We start from the raw sequence: 20,859 nt of genomic DNA, 5'->3' as shown, positions 1-20,859 counted from the left end.
ATATTTCTATATTATGAAAACGAGAAAGTCTGCAGGGTGTTTTTAACATTACTTGCTCGCCAAAACAAAGCATTTTGCAGCATTGAATGTGAGCAACAAATGTGAGCAACAAATGTGAGCAGCAGCTTGTCAAGCGAAAGTGATACATTCTCGAAATGAAACAGGCACTATAGCCTAGGTTTGAAAGGAAATAAAACATATAATGACGTTTCGGGACCGCTACGGGCCCTTTGTTTACAAGAGTGCCTGTTTTATTTCGACATCCTAAGGAGGAGATCGAGAAAGGAGCAGTGCAGGAAAGCGGGGGGAGGGGGGGGGGATTCCTTACCCTTTTCGTCTCGTTGCGATTTTCTCTTGCGTCTGCGGGTTTGGGCAGCGTTCGACCATATAAGTAAAATTAAATTATGGGGTTTTACGTGCGAAAACCATGATTTGATTACGAGGCACGCCGTAGTGGGAGCTCCGGAATAACTTAGACCACCAGGGATTCTTTAACGTGCACCTAAATTTAAGTACACGGATGTTTTCACCACACAAGTACCCGCGACGTTTTCTTCACGCGGCGCCAGCCGCTGCAGGGCACCGTACAGCGCGCGTGTTTGTCTCAAGATAGCTCTAAACCTAAGTGCCTGCGCCGCCTTTCATATATGCGGCTCCTTCTGTTGCAAACAGTGCACATGCTTTCATTCAAGTGCACTGCTTTCGTGCGCTTCGCACGTCCGTATGTTGATTGTTACAGGGGAACAGCACAGGAATCTGTCGAGGACGAAGTGAGGAACAACGAAAAACACACATTTCTGTACTCTTCCCCTGTAACGATGAACAAACAAGACCAACTCGGAAACTCTGCAAGCTGCGCATCGTTTATGCTGTGAGCTTTCTTTGACGAGTTCGCGCCGCCTAAAATGCGTACAGACGCGTTCCGAATGGCTTTGGGCATGTGTTATCTGTAGGAAATCTAAATTCTTTAAAGGGCCCCTTACCAGGTCTAGCCATTTTGAGCTGACAAGCGCAAAGCATACAATGCGCGATAACGATCGTGTCTGCAAAGTATTAGATCGCTACGCGCCGCGGAAAGATACGAAATTTCAAACCGAACACCGTTTTCCCTTCTCCTCGCGGCCACCGCGCTCCAAGCCGGAGGATGACGTATACGCGCTAGTGCACCTACGTACACGTGTTCGCACTTTGACGTCGCTCGTAGTCACACGTGACTTCGAGAATTATTCAAGGCAGCATCTGTTATTTGTGTAGTAGGTTGCTAGAATAGACGAATTAAAGCTTAGAAAAATAATAAAACACGCAAACCGAATGTCTGCATGTTTTTATTTTACTTTGCACCGCAGCAAGGGAGGTGTACTTCCGTTTCGTCTGCATGTCCCCACCGTCGTGCAGTCACGCGCGCAGACACCGAAACTATGTCATTTTCTACCGTGTTCCAGCGCGAGATCATGCTCTGTGATCCGCTTTTGTCTGCCTCAGTATTTGTGTAGCACTGACTTACAACGCTAGTCAGGTGTCCTCGTGCACAACTCACAATATTGTGCGCTGCGCGAAACGAGACAATCGCAACCGCTCGTGCGCAACGCCGTCAGCGGAAGTGCACCGCGCCGCTAAAAAGCAAGGAGAAAAAAAAAGAAATGATGGTGTTGGCCCGTGACGTATGCGTCACGTGATCCTCGAGTAGACTACTCTGTCCTCGAGGACCGATATGGGAGAACGCAGGGAAGGAATTTCGCTTGCGGAGGCTAGACGCGGCAAGTGGAGAGAGCGTATATGTTTGTGGTGAAGCTCGCCTCCTGAAATCATGGGTTCGCGGCACTGAAATATTTCTATCTCAGCTATTAATGGGCCGATTTGAAAACTTTTTGTGGCAAAACGCTCTCTACACGCGACAACTTCCAGCGTATAACCACAATTTGCTATGCGGCCTGGTGAGGGACCCTTTAAGGTCGGCTGCTGAAGTGCGCGAGATCTTCGAACGGCGGCAATGAAGTTGTTTTTTAACTTAGAACAATTTTATTTCAGTCTAAAAAACATATGCTCGAATTACATCGCTACAGATTACTTATCTGCCCAGGCGTACATCATTTGCAATAAAAACTAAAGCAATCCATTTACTAATTCAACTAATCGCATTACTTCGTAGTTACCGCCGGGCATTCTAGTTCAGTGTTCATGCATTTCAATATGACCATATAGACCGAAGTAACTGACGCCAAATTATTCGTTCAGTGGTTACGCAGGCGGCATTGCAAAACGTGACTTTCTGTCTAAACTCTGTGTGACGTAAAAGCGTGGCGTTGTAAGTAAAAGCGTGGCGTAGCACTTCCCTTCTTCCCACGAGCTCATTCCGATTGGCGGTTTGCGCTATTCCATATTAGATGCATAGTTACTTCAGCACAGCAGGGGCGAAATGGACCACTTTATCGCGGCTTATAGCCAAGCTTCGTTTTACACCACCTTGCTACGTCACAGGTGGGTTGCAGTGCGAGCCTCTCTTCGCAGTGCTGTGTGCGTAATTGGACTAATTAGGCAAATTGAACGAATAATCTGACGCCAAACATTTCTGTTTACATGGCCGTTTTGAAACGTAGAAACATATAAGTAGAATTTTGTGGTGATTCCCTTCAACTTATCAATATAAAAATGCCCCATAAAGTTTGTAACGAAGAAGTTAAATAATGCAATTAGATTAATTAGTGAATTGATTGCTTTGGTTTTCTTTTTTTTGTAAATGAGGTCTTCCTGGGCATATATTTAATTTGTAGTGACGTGATTCGGTAACTTTCGTGGGCTTTTTTAGTGTTCGTAGTAAAAAAAAAAAAAAGAACACTGTCGTATGAAGACTTTTCATGGAGTAGCTTGTTCTAGGAGAACGAGATGGCGCTTCCGGCGTCGCGCCGCACGTTGCCTCAGGCGAATGCGAAACCGTTACCGTACCTGCCCTGCTTCTGTGCGATCAGTTGTAGGAATACAACTGGGTCTACGCTAACGCACTGTGCTTCATCCATGCTGCAGAATGTGGAGCGGTAGTGCAAGGACGTCAGCAGTATAGTCGGCTGCAAAAATAGTGACTGGCATATTAAGGAACGGAATCAATCTGTGTGGCCAAGTTCACGGACCGCTGCTGCACAAGGACTGCCTGTGTGTCCGGCCCTTCGCGAAGGACAACAGATTTTTTCGAGGATAAAGAAAATCGCTCATCTGCCAGCCTTGTATCGCAAACCTTTGAACAAAGGGCTTGAACCGCGGAACTTTGGCAAGAGGGAGTACCGCTTTTTACATACACTCTAAAGAATGTTTACACCCTTTGGGGTGTATATCTGCCACACAACAATAATGCCTTGTTTTCAATCATATGCCTTGTTTTCGTTTCCTTAAACGCCGCGCCCGCTACATTCCTGTCGGCAATGACATGTCATGCTGATAACGCGCATGCCGTTCGTTACTGGGAAGTACCGGGCTCGCAGCGTTAAAGAAAGGAAATGCGGACAAGACAGATGACGTTTATTGTTCTGTGGCGAGATACAACTCAAAGGGTGTAAACGTTTTTTAGAGTGTAGTGACAAAGGGAGTAGCACCGCTTCCTGGCAAAGTAATTTTCTGGCACGTCATCTACACACATCCACCCCCACTCACTCACGCCAACTTTATCGCCCAAGTATTAATTAAGGATAAGTGAATGGGCGTACTCTAGAATCAATCCGCTGAAGCGCGAGTGACTGACTAGACCGACAGCACACGAACGTACGAAGCTCAATGATTCGTGACGCTCCACAGAGTAAGCGAGTGACTAGCGATAATACGTCTTTGCTACAAGTTATTACAAAGCAGAAAACGTCAACGTTCCAAGCCTCTTCAGCTGCAAGAACCAATCTATCGCAAACTGAGCACACCCGCGAGCGATTAGGCAGAAAATAAACAATCAGATAATGACCACACCAAGGTCCCTTAGAACTGATCCTGATTTAATTAATAAGCGGAAAGTTTGGACCAGCTTGGAATACATTTCTAGGCCCTATTTTAGTATACAAGCACCGTCTACGCTGGTCGCACCGTTTGGACAAGGCGTAATGAGCTTCGAAAGCGCTTGCAATGTCCTCTGAAGCTGTTGGCAAAGCTTCGTGTCGTCCACCCAGTCACCGTCTACGATATCTCCCGAAGCAGAGGTTTGCAGAGCCGCACCGGCGTCATGCACACGCAACGGAGGCAGCCGAGGCAATGCATGGACGTGTCGTCACGTGATCAGTCATAGGGGCGCCCACAGTATCGCATTGAAAAGGGACTACGCGTTAGTGCTGCGACACCGCCGCAGGCTTCTTGTCTTTATTTTTGTGCTCGAGTTAAAACGTTGTCACACGTGTACCGTTTGTGGTCGTTAAACGCGGTCGTTGTCCTAGACATTGTGTTTTCTCTCTTCATCCCCCCCCGCACACCCATGAAACCCTCCTATACTGCTAAACGAAATCAAAGACAAGCCCAGAGAACAACTCAGTGACATTTAAGTCACACGAGCAAGCGGCTATGGCTCTTACCGAACCCTAACATTCTTGGAAGTGGTCATTGTAAGCTGCACGTGTCACACCGCATGAACTCAGGTAATTAAAGGGAAAAGAACTGTTATGTTTAAATGAAATGTAGACGAAACAATGAAAACAGAACAATGAAAGCAGAAATGAAAGGGGTCGAAAAGTCTACTTGCTGCAGGTGAGAATGAGCTGACACCTTCCGCATTACGCGGCTTCGTGCAGCTGTAACAAAAGAACTGATCCAATAGTTTCCCCTTCTCTCTCGGGCGTGACACCGGTATTACAGAATTGAGTTCGCCGCCAGATGAAGAAACTTGCTTTGTGCACTTGCTTGTGGTGCATTGTGGTGATTGCTCGAACGCACGTGCAGACTGTTTCCTTTCTGCTCCCGTAGTCCCTACGACATTGTCCCCAGTAGTCGACGGACTGCTCGTATCGGACGTTGAAATAACAGCGATGATCCGATTCGTAAGAACTGTCGTATTCTGTGCGCAAGATCGCTATGTTTTTTCCGGGTAGTACACGGTCGGGAAAGAAGACGAGCCGTGGTGCTAAAGAAAAAGAGAAAGCTCGTAATTTTTCTTCGCGATACGCTTTCATCGCCTCATTCGTGCCTCTTCACTCTCCTCGGCACTTTTTGCTCTTCATTTATGTCGTTGTTCTTCTTGCTTACTGAACTTTTTTTTTTCGACACCGTGCCGCCGAATGTCGCGTCCTCGCATCCGGTACGTGTCTCCCAATATATATATATATATATATATATACTTGTCCGCCTCAAGTGTCGCCGCGCCGCAATCCGAGGTCACGATCGCACAGCGCGTGGGATTGGATGCGTTATCCTCGGCCACGCGTTGGGTGCAACGCTGTCGAAGCTCGGCGCTGTGCACTTTCTTTCCTTGTGCTTTTTCTCTCTCTCCCCCCTCCTCCGCCGCTTTTTCTTTTTTCGTAACGAGAGCTCGGAAAAGCTGTTTCCGTCTGCGCCTATAGGCGGTGTGCGTTGCGTAAAAAGAACGACGCTCGGGGGGTGAGGAGCTCCCCGTAATCAAGGCGAGCCAATCTTTTTTTCGCTCGGCAAGTAACGATCCGTCGCATGGGGCTGTCGACAAGCTTCCTCGCCGTTGGTGCAGTTTTTAGCGCGGCCAGGGCGGGCCAAATACGTATATTGCGCTGTAAGCGCGGTCGTCAAGAATGCTGCTCTGCACGTTCAATAAATAACAATAATAGTAATAATAAATAAATACTAATCATAAAAATTAAGAAAATAGCATTTTTCATATGTAAGTTGTATTTGATATGGCAGTCCATTTCGTCCCAAATGCTAGCGTACTTAAACGTTTGTGCGAAATGAAACACTCCCGAGATTCTAAGTATCTTTCCTCTTTTGCTATCTCAGTCTTTCCTGGTCTATATTTCAGAAGTAAAGCAAATTTTGTTCTTGCGTTTTCTCTTAAGACTTGTAGCACATGTGTTAGTGTTGAGACTTGCATCTGATGTGCATTGTCATATTGTACGCGTAAGGGGAATACTTGTGTGGTAGTGCGCTATCTATCTCTGGCCGGCCGAACCAATTCGCTGTAGGCAGCTCCTGCACACTTGCCTATAGCGCGAGAGCGGTGCGCGACAGCACATGTCTGCGCCCCCTATAGTAGAGGTGCCTGGTTCGAGACCATTTCTTTCTCAGAAGCTTGCGCTCCCTGATTAGCCTGAGCGGTGAGGAGAGCCGTCGCAGTTGGCGACTTGTATATCGGAAGAGGACAGCAGTTTACGATAAGTAGCGAGGCACTGGAAGTGGTAAGGGAATATATCTACTTAAAGCAGGTAGTGACCGCGGATCCGGATCATGAGACTGAAATAATCAGAAGAATAAGAATGGGCTGGGGTGCGTTTGGCAGGCATTCTCAGATCATGAAGAGCAGGTTGCCATTATCCCTCAAGAGAAAAGTGTATAACAGCTGTGTCTTACCAGTACTCACGTACGGGGCAGAAACCTGGAGGCTTACGAAAAGGGTTCTTCTTAAGTTGAGGACGACGCAACGAGCTATGGAAAGAAGAATGATAGGTGTAACGTTAAGGGATAAGAAAAGAGCAGATTGGGTGAGGGAACAAACGCGAGTTAATGATATCTTAGTTGAAATCAAGAAAAAGAAATGGGCATGGGCAGGACATGTAATGAGGAGGGAAGATAACCGATGGTCATTAAGGGTTACGGACTGGATTCCAAGGGAAGGGAAGCGCAGCAGGGGGCGGCAGAAAGTTAGGTGGGCGGATGAGATTAAGATGTTTGCAGGGACGACATGGCCACAATTAGGACATGACCGGGGTAGTTGGAGAGGTATGGGAGAGGCCTTTGCCCTGCAGTGGGCGTAACCAGGCTGATGATGATGATGATGATATCGAGATGCGAAAAAGGCACGCCTTCGCTGTGCACCTTGGCGACTATGGTGGGGCTATAGTCTGACGTAGGGCTTTGATCAAAGGGAGCAGTGGAAGCCAAACGCATAGCGAGAAGCACGAGCGGCGGCTACCTGCGCATCGTGCTCTGTATAGAACGGTTGGCCTGCGGTATACAGCGCAAGTGCATTAGCTGGTGCTCTATAAACAAGTGCGGTGTACTAGTAAAAGGCGGTGTATGTTGAGGCCAAATTACTCGAATTTAACGACGTGTACATAGACTGTGTGTTGGATATATAATGGGTGTTAAACCGGCATCTACATCATGCAAGCAGCGCGAAAGGACGAAAACAGCGTGAACGCTGCAGTCCATTGTGTGCGTGTATGTACGTCTTCGTCTTTTCGTGCTGTTTAACTTCCATAATGTCGCACAAACTTGCCCAAACTGAAATACTCTCCAGCATTTATAACGTCTGTTCGCATCTGCGTCATTTCTTCCACCACAAGTAGTAACTTTTTTAATTATTGTTAATATCAAATGAATACAAGTAATAACTGCCGCATGTCTTTTTGCTCACGTTTCGGCTCTATAGGCACCCTTCTCTAGTTCCATTTGTAGTCAAGGCCCGTGAAGGCTTGAAGGAGAGCAAAAAATCAGTGCTTAAATTCGCGTGAAAACGGTTGTCAACCAATTTCGTCTCCTTCTTTCTTTCTTTCTTTCTTTCTTTCTTTCTTTCTTTCTTTCTTTCTTTCTTTCTTTCTTCGCGCACTTGTATTCTTCAATAAATCTGTGCCATTGAGCCGGTTCGTTGGTACGTGTAACTTAGACGGAACTGACGGCAGACGCCCGGGGCGCACACAAAACACACGAGTGCTAATACAGTATACAGACAAGGTAGTTTTGTGCGTCTTCTGTCTGTCCTTTCTACTGCGCTGTCACTTTTTATTCCTATACGTTCATAATAGATCTTCATTATATCTTACGCGTTTTTTTTTCCTTATTGGCTGGTCAAAGTGGAACTTTACCCGCCTCTATTATTTATTCTCCTTTTGCCTCTTTTCAAGCATCGTATTATTTCATATTTTCACCACCTATATCATTCGTTAGCTTCCGCTTTCTACGACAGTTCTCTTTCACACCCGCCTGAAATAGTACACACACCTCTACGCGTTTTAATGTCGTTCCCGTGACGAGGACATCCGTGAGGATTTTACCTTGGAAAACGTCACGGGTGCGAAGACGGAAAGGCGCGTTCTGACGTGAAACTGCGGAGGTGTGTTTTTTGTCGACCTTACTTCTTTCCGTCACTGAAAGTTCTCGTGAGGTCTTTTCGCACCCTAGAGGTGTGCCGCGTAATCTGAAACCTAGCGCACTCTTGTTGGTGACATGAATTTACCAGGAATCGCGATGTCCAGTGGCTTATCGGTTTGACAACGCAATACTTCACTTGTAAGGGTTGAGGTCGGGCATGAAATAGATGGTAGCTGACTCATCATCATCATCATCATCATCAGCCTGATTACGCCCACTGCAGGGCAAAGGCCTCTCCCATACTTCTCCAACTACCCCGGTCATGTACTAATTGTGGCCATGTTGACCCTCCAAACTTCCTAATCTCATCTGCCCACCTAACTTTCTGTCGCCCCCTGCTACGCTTCCCTTCCCTCGGAATCCAGTCCGTAACCCTTAATGACCATCGGTTATCTTCCCTCCTCATTACATGTCCTGCCCATGCCCATTTCTTTTTCTTGACTTCAACTAAGATGTCATTAACGCGCGTTTGTTCCCTCACCCAATCTGCTCTTTTCTTATCCCTTAACGTTACACCTATCATTTTTCTTTCCATAGCTCGTTGCGTCGTCCTCAATTTAAGTAGAACCCTTTTCGTAAGCCTCCAGGTTTCTGCCCCGTACGTGAGTACTGGTAAGACACAGCTGTTATACACTTTTCTCTTGAGGGATAATGGCAACCTGCTGTTCATGATCTGCGAATGCCTGCCAAACGCACCCCAGCCCATTCTTATTCTTCTGATTATTTCACTCTCATGATCTGGATCAGCAGTCACTACCTGTCCTAAGTAGATGTATTCTCTTACCACTTCCAGTGCCTCGCTACCTATCGTAAACTGCTGTTCCCTTCCGAGACTGTTAAACATTACTTTAGTTTTCTGCAGATTCATTTTTAGTCCCACCCTTCTGCTCTGCCTCTCCAGATCAGTGAGCATGCATTGCAGTTGGTCCCCTGAGTTACTAAGCAAGGCAATATCATCAGCGAAGCGCAAGTTACTAAGGTATTCTCCATTTACTCTTATCCCCAATTCTTCCCAATCCAGGTCTCTGAATACCTCCTGTAAACACGCTGTGAATAGCATTGGAGAGATCGTATCTCCCTGCCTGACGCCTTTCTTTATTGGGATTTTGTTGCTTTCTTTATGGAGGAGTACAGTGGCTGTGGAGCCGCTATAGATATCTTTCAGTATTTTTACATACGGCTCGTCTACACCCTGATTCCGCAATGCCTCCATGACTGCTGAGGTTTCGACTGAATCAAACGCTTTCTCGTAATCAATGAAAGCTATATATAATGGTTGGTTATATTCCGCACATTTCTCTATCACCTGATTGATAGTGTGAATATGATCTATTGTTGAGTAGCCTTTACGGAATCCTGCCTGGTCCTTTGGTTGACGGAAGTCTAAGGTGTTCCGGATTCTATTTGCAATTACCTTAGTAAACACTTTGTAGGCAACGGACAGTAAGCTGATCGGTCTATAATTTTTCAAGTCTTTGGCGTCGCCTTTCTTATGGATTAGGATTATGTTAGCGTTCTTCCAAGATTCGGGTACGCTCGAGGTCTTGAGGCATTGCGTATAGAGGCTGGCCAGTTTTTCTAGAACAATTTGCCCACCATCCTTCAGCAAATCTGCTGTTACCTGATCCTCCCCAGCTGCCTTCCCCCTTTGCATAGCTCCCAAGGCTTTCTTTACTTCTTCCAGCGTTACTACTGGGATATCGAATTCCTCTAGATTATTCTCTCTTCCATTATCATCGTGGGTGCCACTCGTACTGTATAAATCTCTATAGAACTCCTCAGCCACTTGAACTATCTCATCCATATTAGTAATGATATTGCCGGCTTTGTCTCTTAGCGCATACATCTGATTCTTGCCAATTCCTAGTTTCTTCTTCACTGCTTTTAGGCTTCCTCCGTTCCTGAGAGCTTGTTCAATTCTATCCATGTTATACTTCCTTATGTCAGCTGTCTTACGCTTGTTGATTAACTTCGAAAGTTCTGCCAGTTCTATTCTAGCTGTAGGGTTAGAGGCTTTCATACATTGGCGTTTCTTGATCAGATCTTTCGTCTCCTGCGATAGCTTACTCGTATCCTGTCTAACGGAGTTACCACCGACTTCTATTGCACACTCCTTAATGATGCCCACAAGATTGTCGTTCATTGCTTCAACACTAAGATCCTCTTCGTGGCTTAAAGCCGAATACCTGTTCTGTAGCTTGATCTGGAATTCCTCTATTTTCCCTCTTAGCGCTAACTCATTGATCGGCTTCTTATGTACCAGTTTCCTCCGTTCCCTCCTCAGGTCTAGGCTAATTCGAGTTCTTACCATCCTGTGGTCACTGCAGCGCACCTTACCGAGCACGTCCACATCTTGTATGATGCCAGGGTTAGTGCAGAGTATGAAATCTATTTCATTTCTAGTCTCGCCGTTCGGGCTCCTCCATGTCCACTTTCGGTTATTCCGCTTGCGGAAGAAGGTATTCATTATCCTCATATTATTCTGTTCTGCAAACTCTACTAATACCTCCCCCCTGCTATTCCTAGTGCCTATGCCATATTCCCCCACTGCCTTGTCTCCAGCATGCTTCTTGCCTACCTTGGCATTGAAATCGCCCATCAGTATAGTGTATTTTGTTTTCACTCTACCCATCGCCGATTCCACGTCTTCGTAGAAGCTTTCGACTTCCTGGTCATCATGACTGGATGTAGGGGCGTAGACCTGTACAACCTTCATTTTGTACCTCTTATTAAGTTTCACAACAAGACATGCCACCCTCTCGTTAATGCTATAGAATTCCTGTATGTTACCAGCTATATTCTTATTAATCAGGAATCCGACTCCTAGTTCTCGTCTCTCCGCTAAGCCCCGGTAGCACAGGACGTGCCCGCTCCTTAACACTGTATATGCTTCTTTTGTCCTCCTAACTTCACTGAGCCCTATTATATCCCATTTACTGCCCTCTAATTCTTCCAATAGCACTGCTAGACTCGCCTCACTAGATAATGTTCTTGCGTTAAACGTTGCCAGGTTCATATTCCAATGGCGGCCTGTCCTCCGGACAGGCAGCTGACTCATGCCGTCGTCCAACTCATCCACGCTGAGGACGTTGGTGAAGGAAAGGAGTTGTTCTCATCGAGAACGAGGAATATGGGATTTATTTACAATATCTGGATGAGAACGTTACAGTTCATCAGTGTAGCATGAATGAAAGAGAATGCACACTCAGCAGCCGCGCAACAGCTGCTTATAAACATACTGTCCTCCCTAGATCCCTAGGTGAAGGAAAACGGCCGTTCAACCTTCGACCAATCGGAGCGTCCAAAGTCATCGTAACCGACCCGTCTTTGAGGGGGGGGGGAGGTTTACACACTCACTTCCGCACAGGTTTCACTGAACACACCGAGGTGAGAGGGTTCTCGCATACAGAGGTCCTGACCCGAGCAGGCGCCTCTTTGATCCCAGAGCTGACCCCGCAGACAGTGGCCGCCGCGTCTGTCCATTGACTGACCATTCTGGTACCCGTGAGACAGCACCGCAAAACATCTTCCAGGAGTTCCCCGCTCCAAACAAACCGAGATGGCGACGGCGAACCCACTAACAATACTTAGTCCGCCGACCGCGTCTAGACATGGTGGCGCCGACGGGTGGTTGACGCGGCGCATTGTCGTCCTTACAAAGCGAGTCGCTGCTCCGTAGATTGCCAGCCCCCGCAGGCCGGTCTTAACAACGTACGCGCACAAGTTTACGGTTGCGCATGCGGTACGTTGTTGTAAGCGCTAACCCAAAAAGTACCTTCGCACTTGTGCTATCGCTCACCTCAGATGCCTGCATGCGTGTTTATGAAAAAGATACATGGGTATCGACATATCGAGCAAAACTCTTCAGCATCATGGACAAAATGATGCGCTAAGCTACGCATATTGTAATTAAGGAAGAGGAAATGTCGCATATACTTTGCGCATTCTTCTGTGGTGCAACGCAGGTTATCACTCTCTTCCTGGACTACGCTGACGCAAAGAGATGTTCCGTCCGTAAACCGACGATGTTAGAAAAATGTCTATTACTGCAGAATAAGGCGTGTATACTTGGACGGGTTGGTAAGACATGAGAAACCTATTCGCAACCGCAAACAGGAAGCGCCGATTTCCAACGGGTGCGTAATTACACAATAGCGATATAGAGGGTGTTTCACGTAACTTTGACGAATGAGACCGACAGTATATTGTTCGTAGTCTTGAGCTACTCGAGCTATTTTTTGAGGTGTGATATAGTTAGCTGAGTAGTTATGTTTAATTATGGAAATATTGAAACATTCGTTTTAGGGCATAAGTCGTATTTGGGAAGCTCTAGAGCGTGTTCAGAAGACCCGATGTTGTTTTTATGAAGTTACTTCTTGCGTGGTTCTTTTTCCCAGGCTCTATAAAGAAAGTCTGCGAAATATTAAGAATAAAATAAATAAATAAAATCATGAGCCGTTCCACTCTGTGAAGGTGGATGACCAGCGAAGCTGTTTAGCACACGGCGCAGAGGTGACACAGAATTTTGAACAAAGGTACAAAGTCATTTACCGTGATTCTGTACATTCGCGTGGACGACGGGACCTCCGCCCAGAGGAGCTGGAGGAAAGCAGACCACGTGAGAGCGGAAGGAAAAGAGATACGCAAGCGCTTGGAACGCCGACAAAAAGAGGGCGATGCGAACGTAGACATGGCCGACGCGGGTCGAAGTATAGTATCTGTTATCAGCTTAATATCTTATACGGGTTGCTCTTGGACCCAAGATATTAAACCTATTTTTGCAAATTGGTGGAGTGTTTGAAGCCTGGTACACCTGAGCCGCGGGTAGGCACGGTATTGCATGATCTTCGGGATCGGCTCACTGTTTTTGCTCGCAGAACCCTAGCCATAAACAGCTTCGCTGAAAGAAAAAAAAAAAAACAATCCCTTCACTGCGCTCTTGCTCGTCTGGCATGCAACGGTCCCAGCCGTGTTTTCAAAGGATGAAAGCCGCATGCCCGTTGTAAAAAGAAATGATTGGTCCCGGCTTCCAGGCGGTCGCGTCAGAATCCCGCCTTTGTAGACATGAAAATCCGCCATGGTAGAAAATGGTAAAGGCTCATTCACACGCGTAAATGATCGAAATCGGTGTCTTGTTGGCCACAACACGACGCCGATTTCGGTCTGCCGACTCTCGACGACAGCGTTTTTTCCTTCGTGTCGGCGCCTCTGTCAGACTGTACTGAGGCCGAGCTCTCCGCCGACTGTCGGCAGATGGTCGGCATCGGTACAGTGTGACAGAGGCGCCGACACGAAGGAAAAAGCGCTGTCGTCGAGAGACCGAAATCCGTGTCGTTTTGGCCTGGTGTGAATGAGCCTTAAGCAGTAGGCCGACGCTGAGCAAGGCTGCCAACACATGTACTCGTCGGCTTTCGACGAGCATGCGCACTTCGTTCTTTGAAACACCATCGAGAGCGCTGCATGCCCTAGACGAGCAAGAGTGCAGTGACGTCATTTATTTCATAGTGCGCGGGCTTTCTTCAGAGCCCCGGAAAAAGAACCATGTAGAAGACTATTTCATGGAAACATTTCATTTGGTGTTTCTGAGCGCGCTCTACAACTTTTCATACACGACTTATGCCCTAAAAGAAATATTCTTTTTTACAATTAAACTGATCTAATTAAGCAACTAATCGCACTTCCAAAAATGGTCTGAATAATTGAAGATGACTACGAACAGCATGCCGTTGGTCTCATTCGTCTAAGTACCACTCTGTTTATACAGTTTACTCCTGGTTATGTAAGAAACACCTCGCATATGTGTGCACGAGAGATAACCCGTTGCAACTGGCGTGTGTTTCAAGAAACGTTGCATTTTATTCATATATATATATATATTGTTACGTTTCGCCTACAACGCGCGGTATAGCCGGCGCGGATGCAACGGACGGTCTGTTACGTTTCGCCTACAACGCGCGGTATAGCCGGCGCGGATGCAACGGACGCCGGAGCTTCGTTCAAAGCGGCGGACATTTTGGCCCGTTCGGAGCTCCCGCAGTCTCCCCGCCAAGCGCGTCCAGGCGTGTTTCAGTGCCACGTGTCTTCGTGTGTGCGTGTGTGCGTGTGTGCGTGTGTGTGTGTGTGCCCACGCTTGTCAAAGCGCGGCAGCCGGGGAGAGGAGCTCCCCAAGTGTGAAGCGAGGAGGTCTGATCGGCGCCCCACTGGCGGATGCGTCACTACACTCGTCTCAACATGTCTCTCAGCGTGTCCGTGCCCCGTCACGTGCGCCTCTATCGAGGCGTTCCCTCTTGCCCTCGACTCCGAGACTATAAAAGCAGCTGCCCCCGGACGCCGGGAGAGAGGCTCCGATTTCTTCTGTCGAGTTACGTGCTCTCCCGTCTCTCCACTTCGGTCGACCTGACCGCCCGCTCTTTTGCGATGTTAGAATAAACAAGTTGTTCTGTTACCAGTTGACTCATGCTTTGCCGGGACCTTCGGATGCTTCCAGTGCCCCAGGCCGCCAGGCCAACGCTACCCTTGGGGCTTGCGCTGAGTTTGCAACAACTCGTGCCATCGGTGCGATTCCAACAATATATATATATATATATATATATATATATATATATATATATATATATATATATATATATTATTTAATTTCTGTTATTGGCTGTAGTGCTACTTTCTTGCGAAATAGCGACCTGCCCAAGTCACCAGCCTTTCTTTCGCCCCCTGGATCCGTCGACAAGGCATGCCACAGAAATCAGCGAATCTGTAAGGTCGCAATGGTTTGTTGCCGTAGGCCATCTCTTTCGTGACTGCCTTCGCCTCCTCGCTCAAAAACAAGCAGCGCACGAGTGGTTTGGCAAAAGACGCAGATTGCGCGACTACTCAATGCTGTATGACCGAGCTATAGAATTCCTATGGCACTACCACACGATTGTAACGTTCGGCTCGCCAACCCACTCATTTGCGGTGCGAGTATACCTGCGAAGAAAATGGTTTGCGTCGAGTTCGAGGCACCTATTGCTTTCCCTCTTATCTATGCCTTTATTATCATCTACCATTCATGGCCGGCCGATGATAACGTGGGCGCATCGCTGCTCGGGCCCGAGGCGAGGCGCGACAAGGAATGGCATAGGAAAATAATAATTGCATTATCTCGGCCATGCTTTCCAAATTTCATCACGTTAGGAGGAGCAAGCGCGCTACCTCGAGCTTTCACTTTTGCGTCTTTTCTGGCTTTCCATGGCTCCGCTCGTTGTATACGACTGCCTTTTCCGGTACTCCGTGAGTGGCTTAACTCTCTTCTTTATTGTCCCCTTAAGTCTAAAGCTTGGGTAAGTCTGACGCGTTCTATCTAGCTGGGTAATAATAGTCGCGGTGCAGGAAAATGACTGCTCTCAAGGACGGAAGGGCATCGTGCGCGGCGCCCCCGAGGCGATGGTGCACCCCACACGTGTCTCCTCCGCTGGGCGGCTGTCGTTTTGTATATGGACCACCCAGGGTGGAAGAAGGCGCATGGCCCGCTCACAGGTGGCACAGAAGCTACGCTGCCGCTTTGGCGATCGTCTCTCCGCGACATGTTGGCCTCCGGGGGCAACGTTTTGAGCAGGCAAGGGATAGCCTCCGCAATTGCTGTACCAGTCTGATCGTTCTCTGCCCAAGGGAGTTCCGGCTGCCGTTTCGCCTGTGTTCCGCTCGGCGTTTAACACTTTAGACATGGTGCGCAGTTTACACCTGTAGCCGTAGACACTTCTTTTTTCTTGACCCCAGCGTAGCTACAAGACAACGCAGGAAGGAATAACATGCACATCTGTCCGAAAATGTGCCCACAGAACGTCATGCGGAAGTTTTCTGGCAGAATTTATAATAAAAATATAAGAAAAGGCCGTGTGCGCCATAGCGCCATATCCACATATCCAGTAATGCGACATTGGGATGGGGGAACATGCAGGTTTTTTTGCAGAATACAGTTTGGTCATGTGGGATTATTTTAGTTCTGGGGCATAGAGAGAACAGTTTAGTGATAATAAAGGCAGATGGGTAGGCTGCCTGAGGCACATTCCTCTAGCCAGCGCATGGGGGAAAGAAACATGAGTAAGAAGAGCCACGATTATGACAGAACAGACAAGGTCTACTGATAGCTTATAAAGTCTAGACCCGCACCTTTCTTATCGTCCTCTGACAACGGCTGGCTGCCGAGACGGCACGGCAGTGTCAGCCAACCTCTGTCGGTCTTCTATGTACTGGGGGTAATGGCGTAGCGCATGCTTTGTAGTTGTTCAATGCGCATTCCACAGCTCACATTCCGGAGACTGAATGCGTTCCATGAAGTGCACGTAATTACGTGTAAACGTCGCTACCAGCTATATGCCTGTGTAAGACTGGCACTGCTGCGCTGAATTTTTGGTGGTATCCTAAATGTCGGATTAGGGTTCAATGTTTGGAGGAGCCTGTGGCGATTTTCCGGATGGTCCCAGTGTTTTTCTGTTGCTTTCAACATTCACCTCAGACCTCAGAGAAGGCAGTTGGCGTCCTATGTTGAAAGGGGAATCGTAAACAGTGGCTTTGAGTCGTCGAGAACCTTCTTCGCTTCGGTATCGGTCAGTTCATGGCCGTGTAAACCACAGTGGCAGGAAATTCATTGATATGGTGGCCGTTCTTTTCCGCTAGAGTGTGTAGCTCGGCAGTGTGAAGGGCCAATAATCTTTAGACTTCGTTCATTGCACCTGTAAGTACTGCAAATCAGCTGTACGGAAGCCCTCAAGGTTATTTCGTTTTCAGCATCTATAGGCTATGTTGCTTTAGGTGATAGAAGGAAAAAAAAAAAAGAAAGAAGATAGCATTCTAAGTAGGATCTAAGAAAACAATATGCAGAGTGTCAATTCTAGAAAGACGCTCAGAAGAGGTTATAAATGCATAGTTGCAGAGGCATAAATGCACCCCAACCCGCGAACATTAAAATTAGTAAGATCCCGCGGCCGTCACAGCGAGAAGGGAAATAAAAGGGGGGGGGGGGGGGTAGCAAGTGAGAGATAGCAAAGACAGGAAAGGCAGGGGGTCAACCAAATGAGCGTTCGGTTTGGGAGGTTAGCAAGCATTTCGATAAAACTTGCTCCTGACCACACGCCTTTTAGGGGATACGTGCGTATACTTTATTAAGGATTATTTACGTGTACGCGCAGCACAAAAGCAGTAGCAACACCTAAAACGGCAAACACCGACAAGCAACGCAGTTTTTAGATGATAGCTACTTTTTTAGCAACTTTGCTGTTGCCAATATCGCTTCTTGCAGGAACTTGTATAAAGTTTCTCCGAAGCAAGATACCCCTCTTGCGTCCTTTCAGCAGCGCAATACTTCTAATAGAAGGCTCAGAGACCGACGAGCTAAGCTCTTTCGCGAACATATTTTTTTTTTTGTAAAGTTCGCGCAACATTCGTGAAATTGTAAAACGAGCACAAATTCGTCAAATTGAAAAAAATCGAGAGAGTTGACGCAGTCCTGCAAATATGAGTGGGTACACTGAGGGAATCGGAAGCGCGAATTTCGTGGAGGATGATGATCATTTCACTCGTGCATCTGGGCGCCAGCATCAATATATATAGCGAGCACATGCCAGCGTTGCAATGAAAAGAAGCTGGAGTCGTTTTGATCACGCATCTAGCGAGCTCTGTTCATGTTTCTTTTCTCACTATTCGTGCAGCGTTCTAAACGGACACCGGTAAAACCGCGCTCTGGCAGCGCTGTCCGACATATACACTGTTAAAACAGTTGCACCCTTTGGGGTGTATCTTTGTCCCACAACAATAATCGTCATCTGTCTTGCCCGCGTTTCCTTTCTTTAAGGCTGCGAGCCCGGTAATTCCCAGTCACGAACGGCATGCGCGTTATCAGTGTGACGCAGCATTCTCGACAGGTAAGTAGCGAGCGCCGACTTTTCAAGAAAGGAAACGCGAGCAAGGCAGATGACGATTATCGTTGTGTGGCAAGATACACCCCAAAGGGCGCAAACTTTTTTTAGAGTGTACACTTTAAAAATAGTTTGCACCCTTTGGGGTGTATATTTGTCCACAACAATAATCATCAGCCTTGCTCGCGTTTCCTTTCTTGAAAAGTCGGCGCTCGCTACTTACCTGTCGAGAATGCTGCGTCACACTGATAACGCGCATGCCGTTCGTGACTGGGAAGTACCGGACTCGCAGCCTTAAAGAAAGGAAACGCGGGCAAGACAGATGACGATTATTGTTGTGGGAACAGTCGCGGCGAACTACGGTGTTGTCCTGGATTTTTAAAAATCGCCTGTTGCAGATAACATACTTGCGTCCTTGAGTTAGATTATTCAGAGAGGCGCACATTACTTGTACGAGAAATGTGAACACATATTCAACTAAATTAAAAAAAAGTCCACTAATCAACTTCTTAATTAATTACCTTACCGCACATATCGCACTCTACGAACTCTAGCCGGGGAGTTTGCAAGACGTATGCACTTGGAATGAATTTCTAGAATGACACCAATTTGGAGATACATGTATATACGCCATCAAACTCGTCTTAAAAAATGCAGTTATTCCATTTATTTAACAAAACGCCCTTTTATGCATTGAAGCGCAAAAGTAGCTCGAACGCACATGTATTTCATCCAACACTTCGGGAAATAATATCTCGAGAAGGGGGTCATTCTCGATATTCATTTCGAGTGGATACGTCTTGCAAGCTCGCCGGTTACAATTCGTAAATTTCAGTATGTGCCGTAAAGTAATTAAGAATTTTATTAGTTAATTTTTGTTGATTAGTTGAATATATGTGTTTCGATTTCTCGTCCTAGTAATGTCCGCCTCTTCTAATAACGCAACTCAAATGTAAGAATTACGCTATCAACCACGGGAGATTTTTTAAAAATTCCCGAAGTCCTAAATATGATCACACAGTATAGCAGCGTACATAGAAATAATTGTGAAGTTGTTGATCGGCACTTTCACGGCGCTCTTAAAGGGGCCCTGAACCACTTTTTATCGAAGTGGAGAAAGACATTTGAAGTGAAGATAGGCTATTTCAGAACCACTTTGCCGCAAAAAAGTACTTCAATGCGTTCAGCAGAAGCGCAGTTATCGGCAATCAAACACGGCCTCAGCTGTGCTCCCCTTCCTCCTCCAATGTCTTGCATTGCGAAGGCTATGGCGGAGACGTCACCGTGGCGCGCAGTTCAAATTTCCAATTTGGTGCCTCTGCCGCGCTAAACGTAAGCCAAACGCGGCTGTCCTTAGAGAGCCGCAGTGCGCTTAGCCACTGGACTCGTGGCGGCACCTCGCGGCGGCCGCGGTGTAGCCGACGCAGCGACCAATAGCAGCCGCGTATTGGAGTGTGCTTTATGACGAAATAGAGCACACAGAAAAGAGCGAGGATCATGGGGTTTTTGAAACGAGAGCGTTTGAGAAAAGGGTGACTTCGCGCTCCGCTTGCGAGCTCCACGGACCGCGTACGACAGCAAAACTTTGCTGAGATGTTCACAACAGCGTATGCTACTCGCGGACTATGTTCCTTCACCAAGCCCGAGGGGTGGTTCAGGGCCCCTTTAAGCTGCCTGTCCAAGGCTAAGCTTGTTTGCCAGCTCGCTGGCAAACGCTGTGGCCCCCTCAGTCGTTCCGATAGGGCGCGCCGGCTCTTGCGTCATGCAGCGGCCGAATACGCACCGGCGCTGTCGTGGGGCGCTGGGATCGCTGTCGGTTGAAGCGCGCGTCAAACACGGTGGTCGTGCCGTGCGCGGCGTAATGAGTTCCCGAGATTCGTGAGGAACGTCAGTGACCTAGATTTGATGGATACACGCGCGTGGGACAAACAGAGATCGTGTCTTGGAGTGCTCTGATCGCTACGCGAGATCTTTCGCTAGCGCGAACATCACCAACGGAGACTTCACAGAGTTTTAATTCGTATCGCAGTGGTAATAATGCCAAATCCTTCGAAATAAAAGCGGGGTAGAAAAGCGAAAAAAATCCTGGGGCCGATTCACAAAGCTTTCCGTTAGTAGTCCTGTGTGCTATTGGCCGACAGCTGTTTTCGCTTATAATATGTATTCGCGATGGTCTCTTACAAGCAGTGCAGTTAGAACTTTTCTATAAATACGGACCCTGAAGTATAGCGCTATAAGAACCTGTAACGTTTTCCCGTTCTGGTGCGCCAACGCAGAATGGCATTTAGCATGCATTAATGTAGTATTTCTTTTTGTCTTCGACCTTGGAGCAGCACTGCTACTGCTATGCGCACAACGAAGGCGCTTTTAGTTTACCTCTGGGCCACTGGCTTGAACCAGGCGCGTCTAGATATGCTCATTGCTGTGTTTTGCTTGTGCTTGTTACCTCTGGACATTGTGTCTGTGTATGAGTGAGACACTTCATGCATCACCTATATTACCTGGAGTAGCACGCCAGGCACATGGCCAGGCAAACATTTCCAACGCTCATTAAAGAACTCTCTCTCTGTGTCTGGCTCCCTCTCTAATGAAAAAGGCTGATGAAATGAAAAAAGCTGATGCTCTTCCATACGCAGGCCCCAAAGAGTAATCAAGTTAAATATATCTGACATTCGAAATCACTTTGGGTCACTTTGGGTTCCATCACGTGTGCCTTGCGTAACCAATAGAT

The 20,859-nt window shown here is 47.3% G+C and overlaps 1 protein-coding gene and 1 pseudogene across 1 annotated transcript in view; both read left to right on the top strand.

Annotated features, from left to right (window-relative positions):
• Window positions 1-20,859, top strand: part of LOC126545268 (rhotekin-2-like) — a 196,181-nt gene that overhangs the window by 83,314 nt on the left and 92,008 nt on the right. The gene's annotated exons all lie outside the window — the stretch shown is intronic.
• LOC126546399 (U2 spliceosomal RNA) lies at window positions 12,926-13,102 on the top strand (annotated as a pseudogene).

This window comes from Dermacentor andersoni, chromosome 1, assembly GCF_023375885.2.
Source record: "Dermacentor andersoni chromosome 1, qqDerAnde1_hic_scaffold, whole genome shotgun sequence".
Taxonomy (NCBI): domain Eukaryota; kingdom Metazoa; phylum Arthropoda; class Arachnida; order Ixodida; family Ixodidae; genus Dermacentor; species Dermacentor andersoni.
This window is presented reverse-complemented; position numbering and strand designations above follow the sequence as displayed.